Source organism: Sus scrofa, chromosome 15 (assembly GCF_000003025.6).
Source record: "Sus scrofa isolate TJ Tabasco breed Duroc chromosome 15, Sscrofa11.1, whole genome shotgun sequence".
Taxonomy (NCBI): Eukaryota; Metazoa; Chordata; class Mammalia; order Artiodactyla; family Suidae; genus Sus; species Sus scrofa.
In genome coordinates, this window is record NC_010457.5 from 93788778 (window position 1) to 93816159 (window position 27382).

The following is a 27382-nucleotide window of genomic DNA, read 5'->3' on the forward strand; positions in this document are numbered from 1 at the left end:
AAGCAATAATATATGAACAGTTACTCAACCAGAAGGCTCATGGAGAGGAGAGCTTTAAAAAAATACTTCAGAGACTAGTTTTGGTGACTGGAAGGATGATGAAGCTATTAATATTAACCACAAAAAAAATATTTAAAAGGTCAGTTTTGGGTGCTCAGTAGGAATAATTAATTCAGTTTTGAATATTTTGAATTAAAAGGTGCTTGAGGGACATCTGAGGATTGATGTCCCTTGAAAGTCGAATTTGAGTCAGGTCCTTTAAAGCAGTTCCTAAAAAAGATAAAGATTTCAGAGCTCTCAGAATAAAGATGGTAGATAAAGTCATGAAAACAGATAGTAATGCCTGTCCTAAAAGGGAGGCTGTAGAAAGAGTGAGCAGAGTTTTCAAGCTGCTAAGTATAAATCTTATGGCTCTCTTTTCTACACAAAGAATAGCAAACAGTCTTCGAAGAAATATATATTAAGCCGTAGAATAGAGACACGGGGGCTGAAAGCAAATGTATGCGGTAAAAGACACAAAGCAAAGTATGAAATTATTCAAGTTTTGGGGGCTTTTTGAGGAAACATAAAGGAGAGGGAATGGGGAGATAAAAGAGAGTTTAAAACAAAATGCTTTCCTTCCTACACTGAAATGCAGGATCTTCTAGATTGATTTTTTGGCTTAGAGTGATTTGGCGGCAGAGAATGGGATGACATCAGCAAACCAATCTCTAGCCCAGCAGAATGAGTCACATTTCGTCTGTTTTCACTTGATTAAAATATTTTACATTTGTTAAGCTTGGAAAAAAAAAAAAAAAAAGTCAGAGGAAGCCATTGAAAGGGGAAAACTGAAAGTCCAAATATGGTTTGTTTCTGACTCACCAGAATTGCAGCATCATAAGAACTAAAAATTTTTACTTAAAGAGACATTTTTTTAGAAAAAACTTCCATCCAAGAAATAATTCCACAAATTACGTAAGAGTGCTTTACAGCTTTCTTAAACTTTTAACTTAATATCAAACAGAGAAAAGCCTATGGAAGGGTGACCTTTTAGAATACTTTTAAAAATGTAAAGATGTCAACTGTAGAAAAAATGGGTAATATTTAAATATCATCTGGTCTTTATCATTTATTTTGTTCAGAGTAGTAGAAACTTCCCGTTTTGATGGTTCAAATGTGCCTAAACATTTGCTTCTTTGGAACAGAGCAGGCAGGAAAAGCAGAGTAAAGGGGTGGGGGTAGATGTGCTTCTTTACAGGGATCTCTGCCAAGCAGTCTGCAAACAATCCATTTCCTGGCAAATGTCCGTTCACTGGTTTGTCCACAATTTTTTTTTAACTATAGTTGCTAATACTAATCTACAGAGCTCTTAACAACAAAAGAGATTTATAATTACGCAGAATTCACTTGGAAAAGAAATCCATTGCTGCTGACTTTAGGCAGTTATTTTTCTAAGCATATGAATTATCATGAGCCTCAATTAGATAAGCGAAAGAAGTCATTTTCTTTTAAAGAATGAGGCACTGCAAAAACCTGAGTTATTACTTGTTTAATAGACCATAACATGCAGAGACCATCTACAAATAGAAATAACATTGTTTGGTGCCATTTCCTATTAAGAAAATGTGCTGCTTTCCAAGATTTCATGGTTCTTCATCCTGAAGTGACATTAATTAAATATTTTTCATCAGTAAAACTTATCAAACTTTTCATCAACCAGTGGGTGGGTCTCTCTAAATGTAACCAAAGTCAATATAGAAAAAATTTGAAAAATTAATTCACTTAGTTTAAAACAATGTCAACACAAATTTAGATGATAAATGCCACACTGTTAAAAATGATGATGATGATGGTGATGTGATAGATAAGAATTAAGATTTACGTCTTAGGATGAGTTCTTACAGGAGTTCCCACTGTGGCACAGTGGGTTAATGATCTGGCTTGTCTCTGTGGTGTTGCTGGTTTGATCCTCAGCCCGGCACAGTGTGTTAAGGGTCTGGCATTGCCACAGGATTGGATTCGATCCCTGGCCTGGGAACTGCCATATGCCACATGTGTGGCTGAAAAAAAAGGGGGGAAAAAATGAGTTTCTACTTATTATGAAAAAGGCAAAGACTCTAATAGAAAAACTACAAACAGGCCATACACAAAAGAAAAAATACATAAGAAAATATCAGGCTTACTAAACATCAAGTAATAAACAGTTAAAAACAGGAGTTCCCATTGTGGCTCAGTGGTAATGAACCTGACTAGTATCCATGAGGCCTCAATCAGTGGGTTAAGGATCCAGCGTTGCCATGAGCTGTGGTGGTATATTGCAGATGTGGCTCGGATCTAGCATTGCTGTGGCTGTGGTGTAATGTAGGCCAGCGATTGCAGCTTCAATTCAACCCCTAGCTAGAGAACTTCCATATGCCACAAGTGTGGCCCTAAAAAGACAAAAAAAAGAAAAAAAAAAAAGAACAATGAGGTACCATTTATATTTCATATTGACAAAAATTAAAAATTAAAGTACCCAGGGGAACTCTGGGAAGATGACAGAAGTAGGGACACCATCGTTTTTGGATCTTCTATAAAATCTATATAAAAATGGACAAAAGAGCTAGAGAGTAAAACAAAAAACCCATGGACAACATTTACAACAAAATTAGACAGCAATATACAAGTGTGTTGGAACAAATCACCAATAGCCTCTAACCTGTATGAGATGGGAAACTGTGCAGGAGAAAGTCAGAGAAGGCCAAGAGGTATCTGATGGATTGGACAAATAAGACAATCCCAAAATTGCTGCCAGCAAGTATTCACTGAAAACTCTGGTAGCCTGATTTGAGACCAACTGCTTGGGGGAGGGGAGGTGTACAGTGACAGTGATCCACCCAGGTGGAGAGGATTCTTTTGTCATTGACATTGTTTAGAATTGGCAGTGGAGACTACTAATATAAAGCAGACCAACTTTTAGCAGCTCATTTTTAAAAATTCTCCATAGACAATTCTCCTTTTGAGTCAATCTACTAATCTCTACTGGCTCTTGTTAGATTGACTGAATGATTAACTAACTCATTCATTCATTCAGTATTCTTTTCTCTAGAGGCTAGGGGATGGGAATTTAAAGCTGAGAAAACTAAATACCTGCTGTCTTGACCTTTCAAGACCTAGTATGTAAACAACAAACAAAAAACGATAATGTGGAGTTCCCGTCGTGGCTCAGTGGTTAACAAATTCAACTAGGAACCATGAGGTTGCAGGTTCGATCCCTGGCCTTGCTCAGTGGGTTAAGGATCCAGCATTGCCATGAGCTGTGATGTAAGTTGCAAACACAGCTCGGATCCCGTGTTGCTGTGGCTGTGGTGTAGGCTGGTGGCTACAGCTCCAATTAGATGCCTAGCCTAGGAACCTCCATGTGCTGCAGGAGCAGCCCTAGAAAAGGCAAAAAGACGAAAAAAAAAAAAAAAAAACCAATAATGTGATTAGTGCTACAGTAAAGGTTACACATGTCATTACAATTAAACAGTAATCACACTGGAGGGCAGATATTAGGATTCTAAAGAAATAATGATATAATAATGCAATTCATTAATATCACAAACTCCAGAGTCATGCAGCCCTAAATTCTGAACTTTGCCACTTACTAGCTGTGAAGTTGGTGAATTATCTAGGCTTTCTCAGTCTCCATTTCTTTAAATAGGGAAAATAGTAATACTACCTCAGAGTGTTATTAAGGATTAAATAAATCTGATAATACTCTGGGCCTTTAGCATTTTCTATGATACAATGTGTATACTTGAAAATGTACATTTTTATTACCATTCAATGGATCTAACAAAATCTAAATTAGCTGGAGGGAAAGGGATGGGCAGATGCATGGGATATTTCACTGATCAGTGAGGATCAACATGAAGAAACTGATGATGTTTTCCTGGAAAGAGTGTGAAAAAGAAGAGGGTGGAGGAAGTGACAGCAAGCATCTATGTGACAATACTTCATTGGGCCTGCCTAATTTAATAAAATAATTCTTTTTTTGTCTTTTGTCTTTCTTTTAGGGCCACACCTGTGGCATATGGAGGTACCAGGCTAGGGGTTGAATCGGAGCTGTAGGCACCAGCCTACACCAGAGCCACACTGTCTGCAACCTACACCACAGATCACAGCAACACTGCATCCTTAACCCACTGAGCAAGGCCATGGGTCAAACCTGCGTCCTCATGGATGCTAGTCAGATTTGTTTCCACTGAGCCATGAGGGGAACTCCAAATAAAATAATTCTTTACAAAATTAACCCCTGTTTCATTAAGAATGGAGATCATTAGTTACAAATGATATTAAACAGCTCCATACAGTCTTCCCATTTATTTACTTCCCGAAATAAGAATGGCATCAGCATCTTGTCGTCTCAGAAAGACACCCATACTGGAGCTCAGGAATTCTTTAAAGAGGACCATGTCAGTAAACAGTAGAAGAATCAAGTAGATTTAACCTTCTGAACTCTAGGATTTTGCCTAGCAATGGGTGCAAAAAAATCATCATTTTATAAACTCTGCAAAGATAAGCTATTTTAACTAATCAATTGAGGTCACTTTCACTTTGACGTCCTCCTTGTCACACTTTTCCTCATGGTCCAGTAGTGCTGGAGAGGCCACTGGCATTCTGGGGATCCAACTAAGAAGCTGAGTTGTGGAAACATTTATTTTTTTATTGGGTAGGATATATTTATGTGGTTCACGTCCATTTCACATATAGGTAAGATTCTGCCAGTAGGCTCAGGTAGGAATAGCTTCCAGAAATACACCTGCCCATAGTACTCAATTGACCCAGCATCATAACACAAAGGCTCAGGAAAAATTAATTTATTAGCATTAACATGTCCAATGTGCCTTGTAATAAAAATATGTAGGTAGTGGAGAAAATATATGATTTGAAATGTATGAAACCAGAAACTAGTCTGTGGAAAATTCTTCCAGTCATCAGCTGTGTATAATTAAATTGGAGCACTAGGTTCTCACTGATACCCTGTTAAAATAGAAGTTCTCTCCTGTCGGCAATGTATTTGATAAGACAGCTCATGCAATTACAAATACACAATACTTTCTCTTTGTCTTCTGGTGGGAAGTACAATAAATAGAATTGTCAGTTACTTTACTTATAGAATGCCATTTTAGCAGTAGTAAAAACAGGAAAGTACTTCAGGGTGTGAAAATGCTTGCTTTAGCATTTCAATCTATAGGATTATATTTTAGTATATCTGTTTTGTCTTATTCTGACAGTCTGGTGCATTCAGAACAAACACAATGCAAAATTGCAGCAGAATTGCATGAAAAAGCTAGTATTCTAATAACAAAATTACTGCACATATATGCATTAGTCATCATATAAAGTACAATTGCATAGTTCAATACAAAAGAGCAGGCGTTTAAAGATGCATTTAAATTGCTCTTCTGTATGCCTTGATTTTAGGTTAGTTTTGTATATTTTTCACAATATTGATTATACCAAAATTCAAATGTAACAGGTAGGGAGTAACCTAGTAGAAGCTTTTTTAACTTTAAAAAGATTGGTTAAATGTATAAGCAACGAGATCCTGCTGTATAGCACAGGAAACTATATCTACTCACTTATGATAGAACATGATGGAGGATAATATGAGAAAAAGAATGTACATATATGTGTGACTGGGTCACTTTGCTGTACAGTAGAAACTGACAGAACACTGTAAACCAACTATAATGGAAAAAATAAAAATCATTAAAAGAATAAAAATTAAAAGAATGGTTAAAACCCAGTTTAAAAAATCTTCTCTATTAATGGCATTTGTCAGGTTTTTATACTTAAATTTATTATTTCTTACATTCTAAGGTAAATATTAATACAAGTTTGTATTTTTAATTCAGAGACTTTCTCTTAGAAAGACATCTGAAATTGAATAAGTTTCAGGCCCCACAGAATCTGGAAGTACCCTTGTGTAAGGGCAAAAAATGAAGTGAGTGAATAAAATCATCACATTCATGATGACTTCAATGAGAAGATGGAAATTATTTGTAAAACATGTGGATATAACTTAGATAATGATAGATACTAGAGTTGCTCCTGTCATGGTATTTAGAGCTATAGGTAATTCTGAAAAGTACATAAAGTTTTTATTATGAAACATTTGAGAGTTAGAAAAAGTAAACAACTTTCTTGGTTACATATCTAGCAGGGACAAGAAGGGGCTTGAAACCAGCTTAAACTGCCTCAGCCAAGCACACAGAGCACTGTGGAGCCAGGGTCTGCTTTGGCTCGGGGAGGAGAGGTGAGTTCTGGCCAGGTGCAGAGGGCCCACTCTAAGAAGCCTTTTGTGCTTGGTTTATTACTCTGCTGTCATCTTGAAATTCTTGGTAAATTTTGTAAAAAAAAAAAAAAGGGTCCACATTTTCATTTTCACCTAGCCCACGGATTATGTAGCTAGTTCTGTGTGGAATGGGTGTGGCCTGTTAGAATGGCCCATATGTGGCTGAATGGTAAACCTTTATTCCGCCTGGATGTCACTGGTCATGATCTGCTCAGGAAGGACATACCCTCAGGTGAAGATATGCTCTACAGCTGAGATCCAACCTGAAGAACCTAACATCTGGGCAACAAGGCTTCCTGGAGGGGGACCAGGATATCACCTCTGTGTCTACCACCAGCACCCTTTACTCCATGTTGTGTTAAAATCTTATTGAAAGATTTAAAGATAACTTTAGTTGCCCAATTTTCTCCTTCCTCACTATAAGTTTGTAAAGATTCCCAAAGTCTAAGTCATTTTCCAAAGTCACTTAATTTTTTAAAGAGAATATTCCTTAGTGAGAGAACTCAAATCTATATGAAAATTATTCCTTCAGAATTAAAGTGCATTTTAAGTTTACAACTTTAACATTTATCCCATGCATTCCAGAAAAAAAGACAAAGATTAATTTTCCACTGATGTTTCAATATGCCCATCACTCCCACAGTAGCCAATACAAAGAGACAATTTTCAGGCTCTATCTTTTTAAATTAAATTTTGCTTATACTCCAAATAGACTGTTTCAGATAAGGACATATCTGATATCTTGAATTTAGAGGATTACAGAAACAAACCAGTAATCTTGGTTATATATTAGGAAAAAAACCACTGGCAGCTACACTATACAAGGTTGCCCAATGCAAACAATATTTTGGTATACCAATATCATTTCTGATACTCTAGGGTATGCAAGCAAACTCACAGCGTGAAGGTCATCAAACCAGCCTTCCATTCATCTTACCTTGCTCATGTTCTTCCATAGTACTTATTTATAACTTGCTATTTGTGTTTGTTATTTTCATTGCCTATCTCCTCTCTTTACAACACAAGCTCTAGGAGGTTAGTGCTTTTTGTCAGTTTTGGTCACTGTTCTACCCCCAGTAAAGAAGAGTGGTTAACCCATAAGAGGTGCTGTAAAGTAAGCTGTTGAATGAATGAATGCTTAAGTCCACAGGAATTTACAGAATTTGTGACCAAAAATATAAATTCGACAAATTCATGTTTGCAAAATTAGCCAAGGCCAAGTGCTATTATAGCTCAATAAAAATAAAAATGGAGGTGATAACTTAATACTCATACCCTTAAACACTCCAAATTATAAAAACTAATTATAGCATATACCAGTTTGAAGTTCAGCTTGTTTGTGAATGCTTTAAATCTACTCAGGATCAAGGTTTGGTTGCAATTTAAAGGTTATCTTATATATCTGAGCAAAATGAAGAGATTTTTTGATTTTTTTTAAAGCAGAGAAAAACCTAGAAAATAGTATCATGTGCTAGTAATAAAAGTTGGTTTCTATTCTGCTGATCATGATGTGATTAAGATATTACTCTTCCCTGAGAAATAGGAATTTGAATCCTCAGAGTGGGAGAGTAGGAGTAAGGAAAGAAATGCTGAAGAGAAAAGAATAATGGTCATGCTACCATTAACATTGAAAGTACATATTTGGCATGAAGCCTACAGCCAAACATTACAATCTATCAAAAGGTAAATTATTCAAGAAATGTAATTAGATGTTTACCATTACATGTGAATAAAAGAAGGCACATAGAATTTAGACAGGAGCAGCTCTTGAATTTGTAAACAGGGATTTCCCATTCTAGTAGAGCATGTTCTTGAAAAAAATTCATTCGCTTTTCTCATTCTCTTCTCTCTCCATCTGCAACTCTATGGCAGCAAGGGTGGAAAAATAGTGCTTGGCAATGTTAGAAAAGTTGGAATAAAATTTGGAAAACTAATGATGCTGGAAACCCTCTATAATTTCATTGTCTACAGAATAGAAATTTCCACAATATAGATTTGTTCAAGACTCAAATTAAAGGACATTGAGTTTTTAAAATATGAACATGTTCATGAAACAGTTACACCACACTCAGTACATTCTGAGTTATGGCCTTGAGGCTTTGAAAAAAAATCCCTAGGGTATTACTAGAATTAAGCATAAATAATGTCTATTTCAATTGATCCAGGTAAATCACCATCATTTTGTTGCCATTTAAATTTCCTCTTATTCTAAATGGATAGAGGAAGTTAAATGGATTCTAACTAGTAGAATAAACTCAGCTGAGTTTGCTTTAGAGTTTGAGCCAGATGTCCACAAATGTTAGTGTACATCAGAATCATCTGAGATGACTGATAAAAATGAAAATTCTTAGGCTCCTTCCCCAGAGATTCATAAACAATAGGGCTGGAGATGTGGTACACATATTAAGAAACATTAGAACAGATAACTTGTGAATTTTAAGCTTTTTCTAGAGTTAGAAATAATATTAGAAAACACTATTAAATAGCAAAGATAAGGAACATTTAAAGGATAAACATCATATTAAGTATGACTTTTCATAATATTTGCTCTAATACTTCTAAGTCAATGAAAAAATTTTCCTATCTCCTACCAGTAGTATCCTTCTAACCAGGAAAAGTGCCAGTTCAAGTTTGTTCTCCTACAAAATCAAAAGAAACATCTGTGTACTAGTAAAAGCCAGAACGAAAATGATTGGGTAATTTCCTTCTTAGGCTACCAAGCAGACTGATCCTCAGAGAACCTAGACTGGGCACTTGAAAAAGCACTTAAGGGTTTGACTCTGGGCCACTGGACTCTGGCCAAGGCAAACCTGTCTGCTTTCCTCCTCAGAAGGGGCAGTTGTGTTTGTAGTTTAGGAAAGGAAATCACTGATGCCCAGGAGAAAGCCTCCCAGAACTCCAACAGTACAGCTCTGCTGCAGGCCGAATGCAGAACATCCTGAGCATATGAAAACCAGATCTCAGACTAGATTGAGAGCTCCCTCACATGAGGTTACTCTAGTCTCCTGCACTGAGAAATTCTCACTCACCCAACACAAGTACTCATTCCCAGGATGTATGTCGGAATAGTTCATGGATAACATTCAAAGACTATAATAAATAAATTTGAAATTTCAGTCAAAAATGGCAAATATCTGAGTTTTCTCTAAGGTGGTCCAACGAGAAATGTGTTCCTAAGTTAGTCCTATACTCTAATATCTTACTATCTTCGTTCATTATAAAATAAATTTCTCTTAGCACACAAGAAACCATCACCAAAAGAACTTCTAAATGAAGCCATCTTGGAAAAGCATCTTTCTCATACAAATTTAAAGCTTTCTCCTCACCCAGACTCTTTCCCACACAAGATTTAATGCAACAAAACAGGATGTTCGAACAGTATTTAATGCATAAAACCAGTCTGGACTATACCTTCCTAAGCTATAGTCCTTTCTTATTTTTCCAAATTCAGGTTATTCTCATCAATCACTGGGTCTATGTGAATACTAGACCAAGCTAGGCAGTTGGAAGTCAGAATTAAGCCTGAAAATCTGGAAAAAGCTAATTAGGTTGTAATGAATGTATGTATGAACACAAGCACAAGAATAGCCACAGAAGAATTTATTCCTAATAGCCAAAACCCAGTAACCACCCAAATGTGTATCAAGTAAATAAATCTATAGTTACAATCATAAGGCAATGAGAATCAATGATCTATAATTATACACAATTAAATGAAAATCTTGGCGCATGTGCTATATTTCTATTTTTATGAAGTTCAAACACAGGAAAAATTAATCTATAGTATTCTAAATAAAAATAATGGACATCTTGAGGGAGGAGAAGAAAGGGTACTGATTAGATGTTGGCACATGGGGTCTTTCTGGGTTGTTAAAAGGCTTGGTTTACTTATCTGGCTCCTGACTACATGGATCTGTTCACTATGAGAAAATTTGTTGTGTGTAATGTACACAAAAGAAATATAAACTTTTCAATATGTACATTATACTTCAATGAAAAGTTCATATAAAAAGATCCTATCATGTTGTTTTACCTCTGAGGAAAATAACATGAAAATGGATTAAAGAAGATGAGAGGTAAGTGCAGGGAAAGGTTGTACCAGGAAAAGCTAAAAGAGAAAAGGAGTAAGATGGAAGATCTATCTCATAAACTGACTTCTGGGCCCCTTAAGGGGGAAGGTAGGGGAACCGAAGATAAAATCTAAAATGAAATGCTTGGAGAACAACAAAGATCAAGCCTCCAAAACCCCCAGAGCAATTTCATAAGGAAAAACATGTCAAAAATCAAATGCAACCAAGAAAAATAAATGGCATTGTCTTCCTGGACTAACCATTCAAAAAAAATAGTGAGTTCCACAGTTTATCCCATGTAATCTCTCCAGAAATCAGTTCTCCTTTCAACTTAGATGAGATAAAAGTATAAAAAAGGAGATAGATAAAATATAAAAGAGGAACTGATTTTTCAAATGAGAAAATATAACTTTGAAGCATGAGATATTATAGCATAATACCACAATTTTTTTCCAACTTCAACAGTCAAAAACATCTATACACCCAAAAACTGTAACTGGAAGTAAGAAAATTTTAAAGAGACTTGGGGAAATATCTGCAACTTATTTGAAAGACAAAGTTAATATACTTGATTTGCTAAGAATACTCACAAATCAATAAAAATGTTTTAACAGAAAAACAGACAAAGGACACAATCAGGTATTTCACAAAAGAATACAAGTAAATGAAAAATGAATTAATCTCAATGTATATCAAAACAACTATAGCATCTTGCAATTATAAAGTTGTCAAGGACTTTTACAAATATTAATAACCAGTGTTGGTATAATAGATATGATGGCAACATAAATACTAAAACTGTCTGGAAGAAATCGATCAAGCTGAATTAAAACGCTTTATACTGTACATACCAAGTTCAAGCTTGACCTTCAGCAATCTTCAGAGAGAATCAGGAAGAGGTGGTTGCATGTGAACAGTGATGGCAGCTACCCTAGGATCCAGAAGCTTGCTGGACTGTTGCCGGGTATAACACCAATGAGGAAGCAAATGGTTGGGCTTTTCAGGACCCTTGATCCAACAGGAGCTGGTCCACAAAGAGGCTAAAAAAAAAAAGAAAAATGTTGATGACAAACTGACCCAAAAGGATCAGCTGCAAAATGATGAAAACTTCTTCTACCTTAAAAATAGTCTCCAATATTAATTTAACCTAAATATCTTTTACCACATCTTGATTATCACAGACTCTCAAGGAAATCTGTATTCAAATTTGATACCAGTTGTGTTCCTTTTGCACCATTTTGCTAAAGGATAAACTGCTGTGGGATTTTTTTTCCCCTATTTACAACAAAGAGAATATAAATGATGTTTTTAAAATAATTTTTAAAAACCATGAAAACTAAAAAGAATTAACTGTTTAAAAACAAAACCAAAGCAACAATAAAAACAAACAAGCAAAAAGAACTCTTCACATATATGTTCCAAGGTGGACAATGTTTCGAGGATTTTCTGGGTTTTAAAAATTTTATGTTGTGTTGTACTGTTTTTTCCTATTCTGCTTTACTTCTATAGTAACTGCTGAGTTAAGCTACATAAATATGATAATAACTGTATACTGTCTCTGGCTCCACAGCACTGGTTCTAGAATTAAACTGCCTGGGGTCAATACCCAGTTCTTCTACTGCTAAGCTGTATAACTTTGTACAAGTTTAATATTTTCTCTGTGCATCAGCTTCCTCCTCTGTAAAATCAGGAAAATAATAGTAACATATCTGAAAGGTTTTTGTGAAAATCAAATATCACTGCATAAACACTAAGGACAAGAGTTCTCATTGTGGCTCAGCAGGTTAAGAACCTGACTAGTATCCATGAGGATGCAGTTCAATCCCTGGCCTCTCTCAGCAAGCCAAGCTGTGGCATAGTCGCAAGCAGCTGGCATAGGTCGCAGATGTGGATCCGATCCGACATAGCTGTGGCTGTGGTGTAGGCCGGCAGCTGTGCCCCAATTCGACCCCTACCCTGGGAACTTCCATAAGCTGTGGGTGTGGCACTAAAGAAAAAAAAAAAAACAAAACAAAACCGAACAATTATTGATGCAGTAAAAGTCTTTCATAGATAGTATCTATCATGACATTTGTACCTCTTAGCTGTTTCCACTAATAAAGATAAAAAGCATAGAGCATGATTTGTTGGTGATCACATTTCCAAGAACTCACACCACAAAAGCATATGTTAAGTAGCAAGAACTAGTAATAAACAGAGGAACAATAGAGGAGTGATGTCAATGAGATGGTAGAATAGGATGCCCTAGACCCTTCCTCCCACAGAAACACTATTTCAACAACACATGGACCAATTCCCATTATGAAAAATCCAGACACAGTTAAGAGGGTCTTGTACCCAAAAGGAGCACAGAATTAGCCATTCTGAAGCCAGCAGGAAAACTCATGGCACCCTTTTGCCATAATTCCTCTCCCTGACACACCACCATACAACTGGGAGAAAACTCCCATCTCCTGGTTTCTACTTGGGAAAGAAAAGAGAAGACTAGACCATAATTCTGAATTTTCATAGGATCTTCCCAAAGGATTGGCTTTTGTCTCACCTCTCATGGAGTATTAATGGAACTGAGCTACTCGAGGTGGGGAGATGGGGGGTGGGGCACTGAGATCAAAAATTCAGATGGCACATAGATGTTCTGGAGAAACTGCAATACAGCAGACAGAGGCTAATATAGCTCAACAGATGCTCTTTAATTGGAGAAAGAGAAGAATGGAGCACATGACCAATTTTCCAGATTTTTGAGAACTGCACAAGGCACAGTTTCTGTTTAGCCTAACTCAGGGCTCTAACAGGACCCAACATACTATGGATGACACTATAATAGGAGAAAACTACAAGCAAATATTCCTGATGAATGTAGAGGCATAACTCCTCCTCCATAAAATACTAGCCAACCAAATTCAACAGCACATTAAAAAAATCATTCACCATAATTAAGTAGAATTTATCCCAGTGATACAAGGATGATTCAATAGATAAAAGTCTATTTATGTGATATACCACATTAACAGAACAAAGGATAAGAAAAAAATCACTTGATCATCTCAATAGATGCAAAAAAAGCACCTGAAAAAATTCAACACCATTTCATGATAAAAACACTCCATAAACTAGGAATAGAAGAAATTACCTCAACAGAACAAAGACCAAATACGATAAGCCCACAGCTAATATCATACTCAGTGGTGGAACACTGAGCTTTTCCTCTACGATCAGGAACACATCAAGGATATCCACTCTTGCCAGTTGCATTCAACATAATACTGGAAGTCCTAGCCAGAGAAATTAGGCAAGAAAAAGAAACAAAACTCATCCAAATTGGAAAGAAAAATTAAAATTTTCCCTATATGCAAATGATAAGTAGAAAACACTAAAGATTCCATTTAAAAATTGTTAGAACTAATAAATGAATTTAACAAAGCAGAATATAAAATCAATGTACAAAATTCATTTGCATTTCTCTATACTAACAATGAATAAACTGAAAATGAAATTAAGAAAATAGACCCATTTACAATAGTATTCAAAAGAATAAAATAAATAGAAATAAACTAAGGAAGCGAAAGCCTTGTACAGTGAAAACTAAACTTTGCTGAAATAAATCAGTAAGGTGCAAATAAATGGAAACAAATCCATGTTCATAGATTAGAAGATTTCTGCTTATACTGTACATATAACTCAGAGTGATCTACAGATTCAATATAATCTCTTTCAAAATCCCAATTATGTTTTATTGCAGATATAGAAAAAAAAAAAAAAAACCCTAAAGTATATCGGGAGCCACAACCTCAGGAGCCACAATAATCTTGAAAAAGAACAATACTGGAGTCCTCACACTTCCAACAGGATAGTAATATTTAAAGTATTAGGTAATTTAAGATGAACTCTTGCCTGTTCAATGCAGGGATGCATACTGTCAATGTTTCATGGCATGACTCTTCTTATTCTCTCTGAGCTATTCTAGCCAATCAGGACCTCATATAGTTGGCTTATCAAGGTTGTACACAAGTCTTGTTGACCCAATAGTCATCTAGTGTCATTAAGATAGCTTCGTAGATCTCTTTTCTGAAGCATTATGTGTTGTTTTCATAATATGACTCTCAGAGGATATCTTACCTTATTTCTAGGTTCTCAGAGGAAGCTCCACATAACTCAAGTGCAGTCCATATGTGGTATAACACATTAATATTAGTAATGTACAATGGAAAATTAATGGATCAATTAATAAGTCAATAAATCTGTAGAGAGAAAATCTAAGATATAAGACTACACTCAGAAGTACACATCATGAACAGAAATATATTCATAATATTTTGCCTTTTCTAATCTTTGATACTTGTTCCCTCAAATTGGACTTCGAACTTCTAAATCTAATCATATAATGTTTAATCACTAAAACCGAATAGCTGGCCATTCAGACAAGATCCATTAATCCCCAATTGTATGTTACTAATATTAATGTCTTTTATAATTTGCATTTTCATTCTTTAATTTTCTATAGTATTCAGTGGTGCCCCATTTTCTCTGACATCAAATATAATAATCAACTTTCCCCACTCTATGTCCTCATTTCTCTCTGAAACACAACATAGCTCTTGAAACTGTAGCTCAGAGAGTTGCATTGTCTTGCCCAAGGCACTAGTAATTGGAAAATCCACAATTCAAACACAGCTCTAGCCAACACCAAGACCTTCTCTTCTCATTGTATATAATATGCCTCATGAACAAACATGCCCTGCTTGGTCCTACCTCACTGTGTTCATTCTCAAATGAAACCCCATCTATGTTCAAATTTTACCTATCTTTTATGGTCAAACTCAAGTTTTTCTGCCTTCCATTCAAAGATACATATTTTTGTGAAAAATATTACTATAATGCTAAAAAATACTAAATTGCAATATAATGTTAACTTTAAGATATGTTTTCAAATATAAAATACAAAGTGGAAAACTTAATAACTCAATGCAACAGACTGAACTTGATGATGGGAGGAAAGGACAATGGATAAGGGAAGGGGCTGTAGAGAGGAACATATCAGATAATCTTGGAGAGTCTCGGAAAGTGGGTCACAGCCCTCTCAGTTCCCAGAAGCCTCCAGGGGAATGAGAATGGAAGTCTGGCCAGTCCAAGTCCTCCAAACACATACTCGTGCAGTCAAAGCACCAAACTGAAACACCAGAATAGATTAACCAAGAAAAAAAAATGACTAATATGAGACCTTCCCCTACTGTTATGGGTTTGGATAAAAGGGCAGATAATAGATAGCGGTTAGCCCCTGAAAAGATCAGGAAAATGTCACCACTCAGGGACTGTAGAGCAAAACAAAGTAAAAAGCAGCCTAAGAATGCTGAAGCCAAGTGCTTGGTAATCAATTCTTTTTTATTTGGTAAGAGGAATGGAAGGCAGAAGAATACCAGAAATTTAGAGGAAGGAGAAGAAAGTGAGGTGGATATGCCAGAAAATTAACATAGCCTTAGTTGACAGACCAGATTTATCTTCACTGGTTTGGAGGGGGAATAAAAGAAATGATGGGAAGGACTGCAGAATGAATTACAGAAGAGGTAAGAAATGAACCTTATTTGAGAAATCCCATAGAGGCAAATAAAAGAAAAAAAAACATTTGGCAGCTGGTGGCTCTTTATCTAACGGTCTTATTTAGCGTCAACAAACCAGTGGGTACATGTGCATATATTAATGTGTATACGTAAATAAGAACTATGTACCCCATCCTCTCTCACCGAAAGAAGCTCTGTGGCTAAAGTGGATTGTGAAACATGAATCTATAACCCCTCTTCAAGATTCATGACACATATTAGAGTCAGAAAATTCCACAGTAGAGAAACCTAAAATAATCAAGTTATCTGCTCAAAGAGTGCTTTTTGCCTTTTTTTTTTTTTTTTTTTTTTTAACCACACAGCTATTGTTACACTGAGGATTACATGGAATATCAGTGTAGGAAGCTTAGTTTGAAATTTTTAAGATTTTAAACTACCACAACATAGCAAATAAGCCAATGCATTGAACAATGATAAGTTCTGAATATATATTTGATCAATATTGAAAACCTTTAAAAATCAATGCATATTCTATTTTTCCCAGTGGCAAAATTAATTTTTATAATCTACTTGGAAATATTTCACTCCCAAAAGAGTTTAAGCTGCAGTTTTTAAAAAATGTTGCTTTTAGCCAGTCCTGTTAGCCTCAAAGTATCAGAAAAAGGGAATGTATGTATTCAATCTATAAAATGTCAGTTTCTATCCTAACAGCATTTTTAAGTTTTGCTTTTATCAATGTCACAAATTAGTAGTTTTCATTCTCAAGATATAGCTGTGTATGTCATAATATATTTGTACAACAAAGTCTGACATTTCAGAGAAGTTTCCCTTATCTACAGCTATTTCCATGTTCAAAAAAATTGGAGAAGAAACAGATGTTGAATGGCAAAACATATTTTAAACTGTTTCAAAAATATTTGGCAGCAAGTGTGGAGCACTGGTGGAAGAACAGCTCTGTAATAAATGGCAAGTTTATTTTGCGTGTACTTTTCTTGAAAGAAAAATAATTTGAAAAGAGACAAAGGAAAATTATTGATGCGTATTATATAGACATTAATAGGGAAAACAACTTTTAGTGAATAGTTCATGATTTTGAGTCTCTATAAAACTTCATATACCCACTTATACATGTAATATATTTTAAAATTTTGAAGTTCCTTTTGCTTATTACAACCTGTGATTTTTTTAAAGTAGCCCTGATATATTTTACCCTTCCTATCTTTTAATTTCTACTATAGCTTTTAAACTAACTTTTGCTCAAGAAAATAGACTAATCTAATATTACTCTACATTAATTTCTGAAAGATTCTTGTGGTTGAGTAATAAGTTTCTGGTCATAACTTGTTCATTTTGCATAATATGTTCATTTTATTCTTAGTCATCCAGCTATGTTTCTTTATCGTTAAATAGATTTAAACTATCTTTAAGGCTATTTTGGTGGATAGATTAAAAGATGATTCCACTAAAAAGAAGGTTGTTGGAATATTTCAAAGAATTTGGGAAAAAAAGTATTAGTTGGCTTAACTCAAAGCTTTTTAATGGATTTTTTTTAACCATTTGTCACAGGGATAGCCAATTCTGTAGTTTTCTTTGGCATACCAAGAGTAATTTTATTAAAACAAACCTTCAGGGAATGAAGTTAGCAATATATAGGACAAGCATATATTAGATTATTTTTCCTTTTGCTAAAATTCTCTAAGATGGCTGCTGAAATTGATATTGTTGTTACCACTAACTGTAATAATATACCGAAATGGTCAAAATTCAGGGATTGTCTACATGTCATATCAAAAGAAGGCAGCAATTTTAAGGTTCAGTTAATGAACCTGTCATTATGCAAAGCTTAAATTCTTTTCTAGTCGGCCTTGAAGTTTAAAGTTGTGTATGATTTGGCCAGACTCTAGCAACTGACTAATTTATGAATAAACAGTAGACTGGTTATAGTTTCCTCTGGTAACTCAAGATTCAAAGTTTCTTTATTCCAAAATAATCCAGAACTCATTAGGCAATTTTAGCATACTTGACTTACAAATAAATTGTCTTTGTCATTTTATTCCAGAGTTCTAAATATAGATTTAGAAGTAGTCCTTTGATTGATGATCTCCTAAATTGAGTACTCCTGTTTAATCATTTAATTAAAAATAAAACAATTCTGATTTTGCCCACTCCTACAAACCAATCCTTCTAAAGAACCACCATGATAAATTATTTCCTCATTCAAATGTCTTCAGCAGCTCTTCACTGTCTGCTTAACAAATTCCAAACTCATTGGCTTGTCTTTCCACGTCTTTTTTTTTTTTTGAACTCCAACCTATTTTTCGATCTATTTCTTACAATTTCAACTTTTCCCCTACATGCCTTCTCAGAAGGCATAAAAAATAGGATTTTAAAGGGCCGCTAGGGCTCTTCTAGAGTCTTGGAACTGAAGCATTTTTGAGTATGGTGGGGACATCTAAGAGGCTTGAGAAGAGGGCAGAGTTGAAGATGATGGGATTGCAAAGGAAAACTGGACTAGAGCCAGATTATAAAGGACACTATCTGCCATGCTAAGTTTGAATTTGTTCGTAAAGGCAACTGGACACTATTTTAACAAAGGAGAGATATGATCATATCTGTGTTTTCCAAAGATGGTAGAGTAAATTTGAAGAAGAGATGTCTAGAGGCATGACAGGCAGCTAAGAGAGTATAAGAATAATTATGAGAGATGGCGATAGCTAAGTAATATGGTGTAGTTGATGGAGTGAAGGATCTCATTCCAATAAATATTTGAGGATTATTATCAATCAGGTCAGGGATGATTTAGTAGTTACATGGCTCTGGAGTCAGAATGCCCTTGTGCAAACCCTGTCTTCCATACATCCTAGATGTATGACTTAGATCAAGGTAACATACCTCCCGGAGATTAATTTTTCTCATAGCAAGGTAGAGATAACCAAAGTACCTATCTCCACAGATGCTGTGAGAATTAAAGTCAAAAATTCTCATTAAGTTCTTGGCACCATAACCAACTTATTAAGGACTCTATAAATTGTATCCCTAGAATGTGACAATGCATCATTTAGACTTCAGGTCTCCCTCTCAGTTTTCTGTCCTCAGGTTTGTTAAATGTAACTTATATTCTATACATAATGCATTTTTACCTCTATTGGATCACTCTTTATGTCATGATCATATGTTTTTTCATTCTGGTTTCCATCTCCCAAAATCCAGCTTAAGTACATGATTTAGTCATCTCAGAATTCCCAGTACTAAGTTTAATTAGACTGGAATTAAACTTGGTCAAAGTTCTCTGTAAACCTTTCCAAATATGATTTTTCCAGTCCCTGAACTTTCATAGGACTTTACAACACTCTTAACCCTTACCTCATATACTGTTGCATTTGAGGACTTGATGTATGTAACTACTCTCCCCTCATTACATCAGGAGTCATTTCCCCACTCAGGCTTTTCTGGTGCTCTACACATGATCAGATTGGTGTCTCAGAAAAATAAATCCAATGCATAACCATTTGATTATTTGCTCATTCACTCAATGACAAATAATTCCAGGGAAAGCCACCAACCAAATTATAAACTCCTTACTGCCATAAACTATCTTTGTGTTCAGTATTTACATTTAACGTTTCATCGTTCTGGAAAACCTGTCACTGGGGAAGTACTAGAAGGTGCTCACTAAGTAATCTTAAATTCACAGGATTTGATCTTCTGTTGGTTGCCCTTGGGTATTATTCTCATGAAAGCTTTCCAAAGAGTATAACTGAAATCTTCTCAATTAAGATAATTTTAACTGTTAAGCACATGGTGTACTATTATTTAATAGAAATGATGGTTGTTTGTCCAAATTACATTTCATTGTGTGGGCAGGCATCTGAATGTTTCACAAACAGCAGTTAGCAGGGATGTAAATATTGCTTGACTTACACTTACTTGAGAAATTCAAGGCTGCCATAGCCAATGATCTAAACCAACACCACGTTCTACTAAAAGTTCTTGGGTAGAGCTTTAAAAATGTCTCAGGAGGGCAGCCAGCCAAACACATGTGCCATCCAGATTTCCAAGTCTGGGGATATGAGAAAGAAGGAAACCTGCCCGAGCACGGTCAGGGCAGATGGTATACCTACAGCCACTTCTCTTGTCCTCTGGTGTGCTCCTGCCTGGGACCTTGGCAGCACTCCTGCACTGTTGCTGAGGGATGCCAGGAAAAATGTGAACCTGGAGCCAATTTGGGAAGTAAACCACCTCACAGATTCCTGCTCAACCTAGCAACAAAACCCCTATCATTTGAAAGCATCAGTACACACTTCTTTCATTCCAAAGACACCATGATCACTCTATATCTTATATATTTATTCCACTACCTGCAAACAGTTACGCTTCTTTATCAAATGCAAAAAGAATGTATCTGCATACTTCATCCTAGTATTCCCTAGCATCCTCCTATTCCCAAGGGATAGCCCCGGGATTCTAAAGGGCAAAAGCCATGTATGTATTATTCCTACTTCCTCCTGTCAGAAAACAGGCTAGCCAGGTTCTTTCCCATGTATCAGAAACAAATGCCTCTGACCCAAACAATTTAGTTGATAGGAGCCTAAGAATCCAAACAAAAATTCCAAATGTTGATTAAGAGAATTTGTGATTAAGTTAAACAGTTAAAATCCAAACATATTAAAAATCTAGTTCAAATATACATCTTATGCAAGTCAAAAATTTGTACTCCCCAATTAATTACTAAAACAGTCAAATTTGTGTAGTCATTTAACATTCTTTCCAGTGTGCAATAAAATTTATAGGGTAATTTAAATGCCATCTGTACTTTTACTTTACTCCATCTAAATGGCCACATTCTTTCCCCCAACCTCAATCCCAAAATCTCTTTGATGTTGAAATTCTGTTCTAAAATCCACTATTATTTGGATAAGTGTTTGAAAAATGCCAATATTTTTATATTGACCATGATATAATAATTATTTGTGCATCCAAAGAGTCACTGCCATACAAATAAATGCTTGTTTTTTTTTTCAAATTTAACATGATTCAATTTGAAAAAAATTTATTAATTCTTATTATAGGTTGGTGCCAATGCTAGCCACTATATACAATAAGCTTCCATGAGGAGTTAATAATCTAACAGGTAAAAGAGACATAAAAAGATCTAACTATAACATGAAGTGAAATGATGTGAGAACTAACATGGACTGCAAACATGTTTTAAGAGTAGAGTGGGAAGACCTATTCATCTTGATGAGGGGAACCAGGTAATATGTCATAAAGGAAGTGAAACTCTCTAATATCTTAAAACATGAGTAAGATTGTGACAGAAAAGAGATGTAAGAATATTCTGCTCTTGGAAACATCATGCCTTAAAAGCACAAGGAGAATGAGGGATGTGGAATGACCAGCATATATGGAGGGGTGGAGTAGGAGGTGGGGCGTTAAAGGTGAATAGAGAATGACTATAACCTTCAGCATCTACTTGTTGTTGGTCTATTACATATTCCAATGTATCTATTGCATGCCTGTTATACCTCAGGCAGAGCACACATACTGGGGATTCAATGGGGATTGAGTCCATGTCTTCTTGTCTAGAAGTCCAGAAGGCAAATTTAAGATTTTTTTTGTTTCATTTTTGTAGGCTACAAGAAGCTTCTCAAGGTCCTTGTGGAAACAGATGGAATAAATGAGCCTGTATTTTGAGAGCACTACTCTTTGATAACATGTTAAGCAGATTTAAGGCATGAAAGGAAAGTGAAAAGGGAACATGGGTATATCTGGAGGGACACTTTTTCCCTCCTGTGTTGTTTCCTCCTTGGTAAAATGAAGACCACTAGTAGTGTTACTCCTGGCTTCTCTTCTCACCCTGAGGAAGAAGATGACTTAACAGATTTGTGAAGTTCAAAGGAGAAACCAGGATTGTGGAACCCTTCCCATTCCACTTCCTGCCCTCTTGGGAGAACATCTAAGAACTGTTCCCCTTGAGCTCTCTAGGTTTCAAATTGTCCACACTTGACTACAATACAGCAGATAAAGCTGGCTAATTCAGGAGTTTACCATCAGGAAAATCTGGAGCTCTTTCCAAATCACCAGAGTACCCTCAATATTTTTTTTACAACTGCGGGGTATTTCCTTTTTGAATGTAATATAATTATTTAACCTATCTACTCTTGTTGGAATCTAAGTTACTCACAAATTTTCCCGTTACACTAACATTGGACATGGAGGGTATTTTGCTTAGCAAAATAAGTGAGAGAAAGACAAATACTGTGTTTTATTTACATGTAGAATTTAAAAAATGAATGAATGAATATAAAAAATAGAAACAGAATCAAAGTTATAGAGAACAAACTAGTGATTACCAGTGGGGAGAGGGGTTGGTAGAGAGACAAGATAGGGGAAAGGGACCAAGAGGTACAAACTGTTAAGCATAAAATAAGTAAGAGGTAAGGATGTAATGTACATGGAATATGACCAATATTTTATAATAACTTTAAATGGAATATAATCTATAAAAATACTGAATTGCCATATTGTGTAACCAAAACTAACACTGTAAATCAACTATACTTCAATTAAAAAAAGAGAAAAGAAATATACCTAGCCTTTTTATTATGAAATAAGTATATTAAGGGTTTATTATGAAAGTACATTCTGTTGGGTTAACTCTTGATATCAGCTGTGAAGTTAATTTCTGTCAATGCAAGAGTATAACTCCAGACAACTAAATAGATAACACTAAAAACTCTGGCAAAGTGATCACCTACCTCATGTCTTCTTCCACTGGCCCATAAAAACTAAAATATTTGGGCTGATAATTAACCTACAATTATAATTGGGTATCCAAAATAATTCATTTACATTGATGTTTTTTCACTGTACATTTACCTTTTCTGAACAGATATCTCAGCTAATGACACCCAGTCATCTTATTGGGAACTATTAGGAGATAACTAATTCAATAAAAAATAAAAGTGCCCTGGGAGTTCCCTTTCTGGCTCAGCAGTTAACAAACCCAACTAGTATCCATGAGGATGCGGGTTTAATTCCTAGCCTCACTCAGTGGGTTAAGGATCCAGTGTTGCTGTGAGCTGTTGTGTAGATCACAGATGTGGCTCAGATCCCGCATTGCTGTGTCTGTGGTGTAGGCTAGAAGCTGTAGCTTCAATTCGACCCCTAGCCTGGGAAACTCCATATGGCAGAAGCGGCCCAAAGAAAGAGCAAATAAATAAATAAATAAATAAATATAAAAAATAAAAATAAAATAAAAGTGTCCTATCTTTGTTTAACATAATAATTCTGGTCCCAGGACCACTGAAAGAGCAATACGCAGTTTCTGAATCAAACCCTACTTTCAAAATGAGTAAAAAGAGAGACATAATGTTAGGATTATTTTTCATTTATATTGGGATTTTATTCCTTCCACCTGAAAGAGGAAGAGGAGGGAACTGTTGCAGCCCAGAAGGTAGCCAAGTAGCCAGGGAGCTATATGGTGGCACAGGAAGAATATGCATCCAGGATCCGTAAGAATGGGCATCACCCTCAACTCTTACAGCCCAATGAGTCAAGGCAAATCACCTGCCAATCCTTGACCTGTTTCCTCAGTTGAAAAGTTTGACTAGATGGTCTCTAAGATCCCTTCCTGGTCCAAGAGTCTAGTCTATGCCCTGATAATTCCAACCTCATCCAAACTCTGATCCCCTGCTATCTAAAACAGAGCAGAACAGAGATGTAAAACTTCTCTGAGTATGAAAGAAGTAAACTGTGACCTCCGGACTCCTTTTACCCACCTCAGGAAAGTAATCTGTAATGAACCCTTGGTCCATTTTAGCCCCAAAATGCCTTTAGTGGCAGAATAGTTGCTATCCAAAGGAAAAAAAGTGTGTTAGGAGATAACTAACTATACAAGAAAGAAATATGTATTAATTTACTTCTCAAAATGTGAAAAGAAGTAATAATATTGTAAGCCATTCTAAGATTTTCCATTTATAGTTATAGTAATATTCATTCAAGTCTAATTTTCCAATGTTATTTTTAACCTCACACAGTATGATTCTACTTCACTATGGTAACCATATGTCACCAATTTTCCAAGACAGCCTCAATTCCAGTTTTTTTGTCCCAGATTTAGACCAAGTTTTAGACTTTATCTCTTTTTTTTAAGTTTAGGGGATATGATCACCCACATGCTTAATTATTCCCTTTCTGTATCTTTCTTCTCTGATTACAATAACAGATTTGATATGAGAATAACAGACTAAGAAGATACCCAGATTTTCATATTTCATATCTTTCTATCTTCCATATCTTTTTGACTAATGGTTTCACCAGCTGATGTAGTGACACAAAAAGTTGGAACCCACCATAACATTTACCGAGTAAGTACACAAAGATAGTGGGAGATATTTAGCTACCCTAACTGACCATGCAGAGTTTAGAAGGCCTGTGAAGCAAAGTCAGGATTGCTCTACTGTTAATGGCATTTCCAAATGCATATATATTACTTCTTATGAGGGGAAAAAAGCCAGTTAAATTTAGGAAGCCAGACAGACTGGCAGTTGCCTTCTGGACATAATATACAAGGGTCTCAGGACCTTGGTATCAACACAGGAAAGAGACAGAATAGGGCAAGGTGGGGTGTCAAGTACCAAAGGAAACACCCAATGCTGGGCACAAGGATATATGGAAGCAAGGAAAATTGTTTCTTAAATTTTATTTTATGTTGGCTATAGATGTCATGATATTGCACTCTTAAATCCTTCAGTATACATCTCTAAAATATAAGTTGTTTTTAAACTTGTAGTACATTTCTCTTTGGAAACCACTGAAAGCTACAGGGTCAGAAAATAACATATCCCACATATAATGTCTTATGGGCAATTTCAGAGGATTCGCAGATTCCTAGCAATTACACGTAGACTTCAAAGAGAGATGTGACTGTGCAGAGTGACCTAAGAGGGTAGTGACCAGCAAATGCCATTTCTAGTTAGCAGCTAAGACTATCTGGATATCCCACTGGCCAGTGGGGAGTCCCCAGTTTCTAGAATTGGGAGGATAATTAATAGCGTCAGCCTCTATGGGGGGTTGAGGCTGTTTATTACCGTCTTCTGTGTGTTCTCTTTGGTCTAGAAAGTGGTGCAGGGCTGACTTGTGGTATGAAAATCAGTGGACCCAGTGCTCAGGAGCTGAGTCTAGCAAAGGTCAAAAAATAAGGTATCCACTAAGGCTGAGGCAGTCAAAGAATCTACAGCCTGTGCACCATGCCCAAACACCACAGACAAAAATAAAGTGGGATTTTTAAGGGTCAGACTTGAATAGTAGAGGTCAGAGGATAGGGTTCTGCTAATGGCTTTGGCAAAAGGTAAAAGAAAGGAAGAAAGATGGTGACCAGATGTTCTCCATTTAGAATCTGTAAAAGGGAAATTACATTACAGTAGTAGGAATTCAGGTTATATAAAAGGAAAATCCTGCATTCAATGAACTTTGTAAAGCATGAGAACTAGTTACTGATGGACATTCTTTTTCTCCTTCCATGTAATATTCGAAAATAGAACAGATGTTTGTGTGTTTTCAAGGATTCGAATATATGGTTGTCAGAAACAAAGGTCAGGTCAGATACATATGGACATAATCAAATTCCCTGAAAGACTGGCCTATCTATATTTGACATTTATTTAATTATAATAATTTTTATAATTATTTTTGAAATTCATTGAATTCCTCTAATCTGATATTCACCCAAACTTTTCTATACAAAATTATTGAGAATAAAAATATGCTTAATATAATTCATAATAACATAATCACAGAACCCATTCATCATTTTCAGTATTCCTATTAATTCCTATTAATATATATTAATAAGAATTAATAATATGTATTAATAAGAATTAGTGAAAACATCAATATGATACGTAGCAGTCCAGTTTATATATGAAATTATAATTTTAAGGAAAATGACTCATATCTACATACACACATTGAAAATAACATTGTAAGTAAAGTACACTCTGGAAAACTATGTAGAAAGTAATGGAAAAGTAAATACAAAAAAAAAAATTGAAAAGACTTCTAGAAAAGTAATGAGATTTACAGATTGACTAAAAACAGGAGGAAAAAACCTCCGAAGGATATTTGACATTTGGTCAGTCAGTCAGAAAAGAGAGTTGGCAGTTGGTCAGGAGAAAATGTGAATCATAAAAGTCTATCTTCTCCATCATATAAGGCATATGAATCAGATGTCTGCTAGCTAGTTCTTAGTCTCAATTCTAAGAGCCAGTAACTATATATTTGGCATCACGAACAAGCTTAGAGATCCTACTTTTTCAGCTTGTAATATACAGAGCTCACACTCACACAGAATTTGCGGTAGGGTCATGATCTATTCACACCATCCTTTATCTTGGCCAATTGCTGAGGTAAAATTGCCATGTCTATCACCTACAGCAGAAGTTTGACTTTTAACCAAATAATAGGAAGCACAGTAATGACTGCTATAGCAACAGACTAAACAGACAATCTAAAAGGCAGAGTTAGAGGAAGAGGTAAGCAATTCCAAAACAGGGAGGTGTGAGAATAGTTAAAGAATTTTCAAACATATCCCCATGGCATAAGAACGACGAAAATCCACATCAGATTAAATGTTGTTCTTTATACAAATATAATTACTTTTACCAATATTACCATCTAAGAATATTTATATGGTTTTACCTCAATTCCTTAATGAACTACAAAAAAGATTAGTTTCATATTAAAATTCTAATCGAGTTTCCAAATGCTATTTAAATAAGATTATATACAAATAATCTGAAATAATTCCAGTCCTTTAGAACTGTTCCCTGCTAGCCTTCTAGTTGAAAACGAAAATATTAGCAGCACCAAATGTAAGCCACAAAGGAAAAGAAAAAAGACACCACCTGTCTAAACTTTACTTCCTTCAGATTATTTCTCTGAAAGCTTTTAGTTTCCTTACTCCTTCCATCCTTACAAACTCCCTCTCTCTCTCTCTCTCTCTCTCTCTCACACACACACACACACACACACACACACACGCAGAAAACCTTCCTATCACCTTAACAAGAAAAAAATTAACTTTTAAACAATCCTTTTGTACAAGAGTTTAAGATTACCGCCACTCTTAGACCACTGTACTTGTGGACTTGGGTGAAACTTTAAAACTGTTTATGAAGAGAATTGCCATTTATGGTTCACCAACTTATTCTCTATTTAGACCAGTGATTCTAAACACTGACTCAGAGCCTTCTTTTATTACAAATATTTTGTAACACTTTTGCACTATCATGGAATAAAGTTCTTAGAATATATAACTTATAAACATACCTAAATTTAACAAACCAATTTAATGTCCTAACTGCAATGCAAACAGGAAATTAAAAAGGAATTTAAAGTAAAATAATAATGTATTTCAATATGTAAGTACACATGACTTGATGCCATCACTA

At 35.4% G+C, this 27382-nt stretch overlaps 1 protein-coding gene across 2 annotated transcripts in view; it reads right to left on the minus strand.

Moving 5' to 3' along the window:
- COL5A2 (collagen type V alpha 2 chain) overlaps nt 1–27382 on the minus strand; it is a 369276-nt gene that overhangs the window by 176922 nt on the left and 164972 nt on the right. For both annotated transcript variants that reach the window (XM_021074694.1, XM_021074695.1), the window contains one exon: nt 11226–11414. The gene's annotated coding sequence lies outside the window, so the exon portion shown is untranslated. The remainder of the gene's footprint in view (nt 1–11225; nt 11415–27382) is intronic.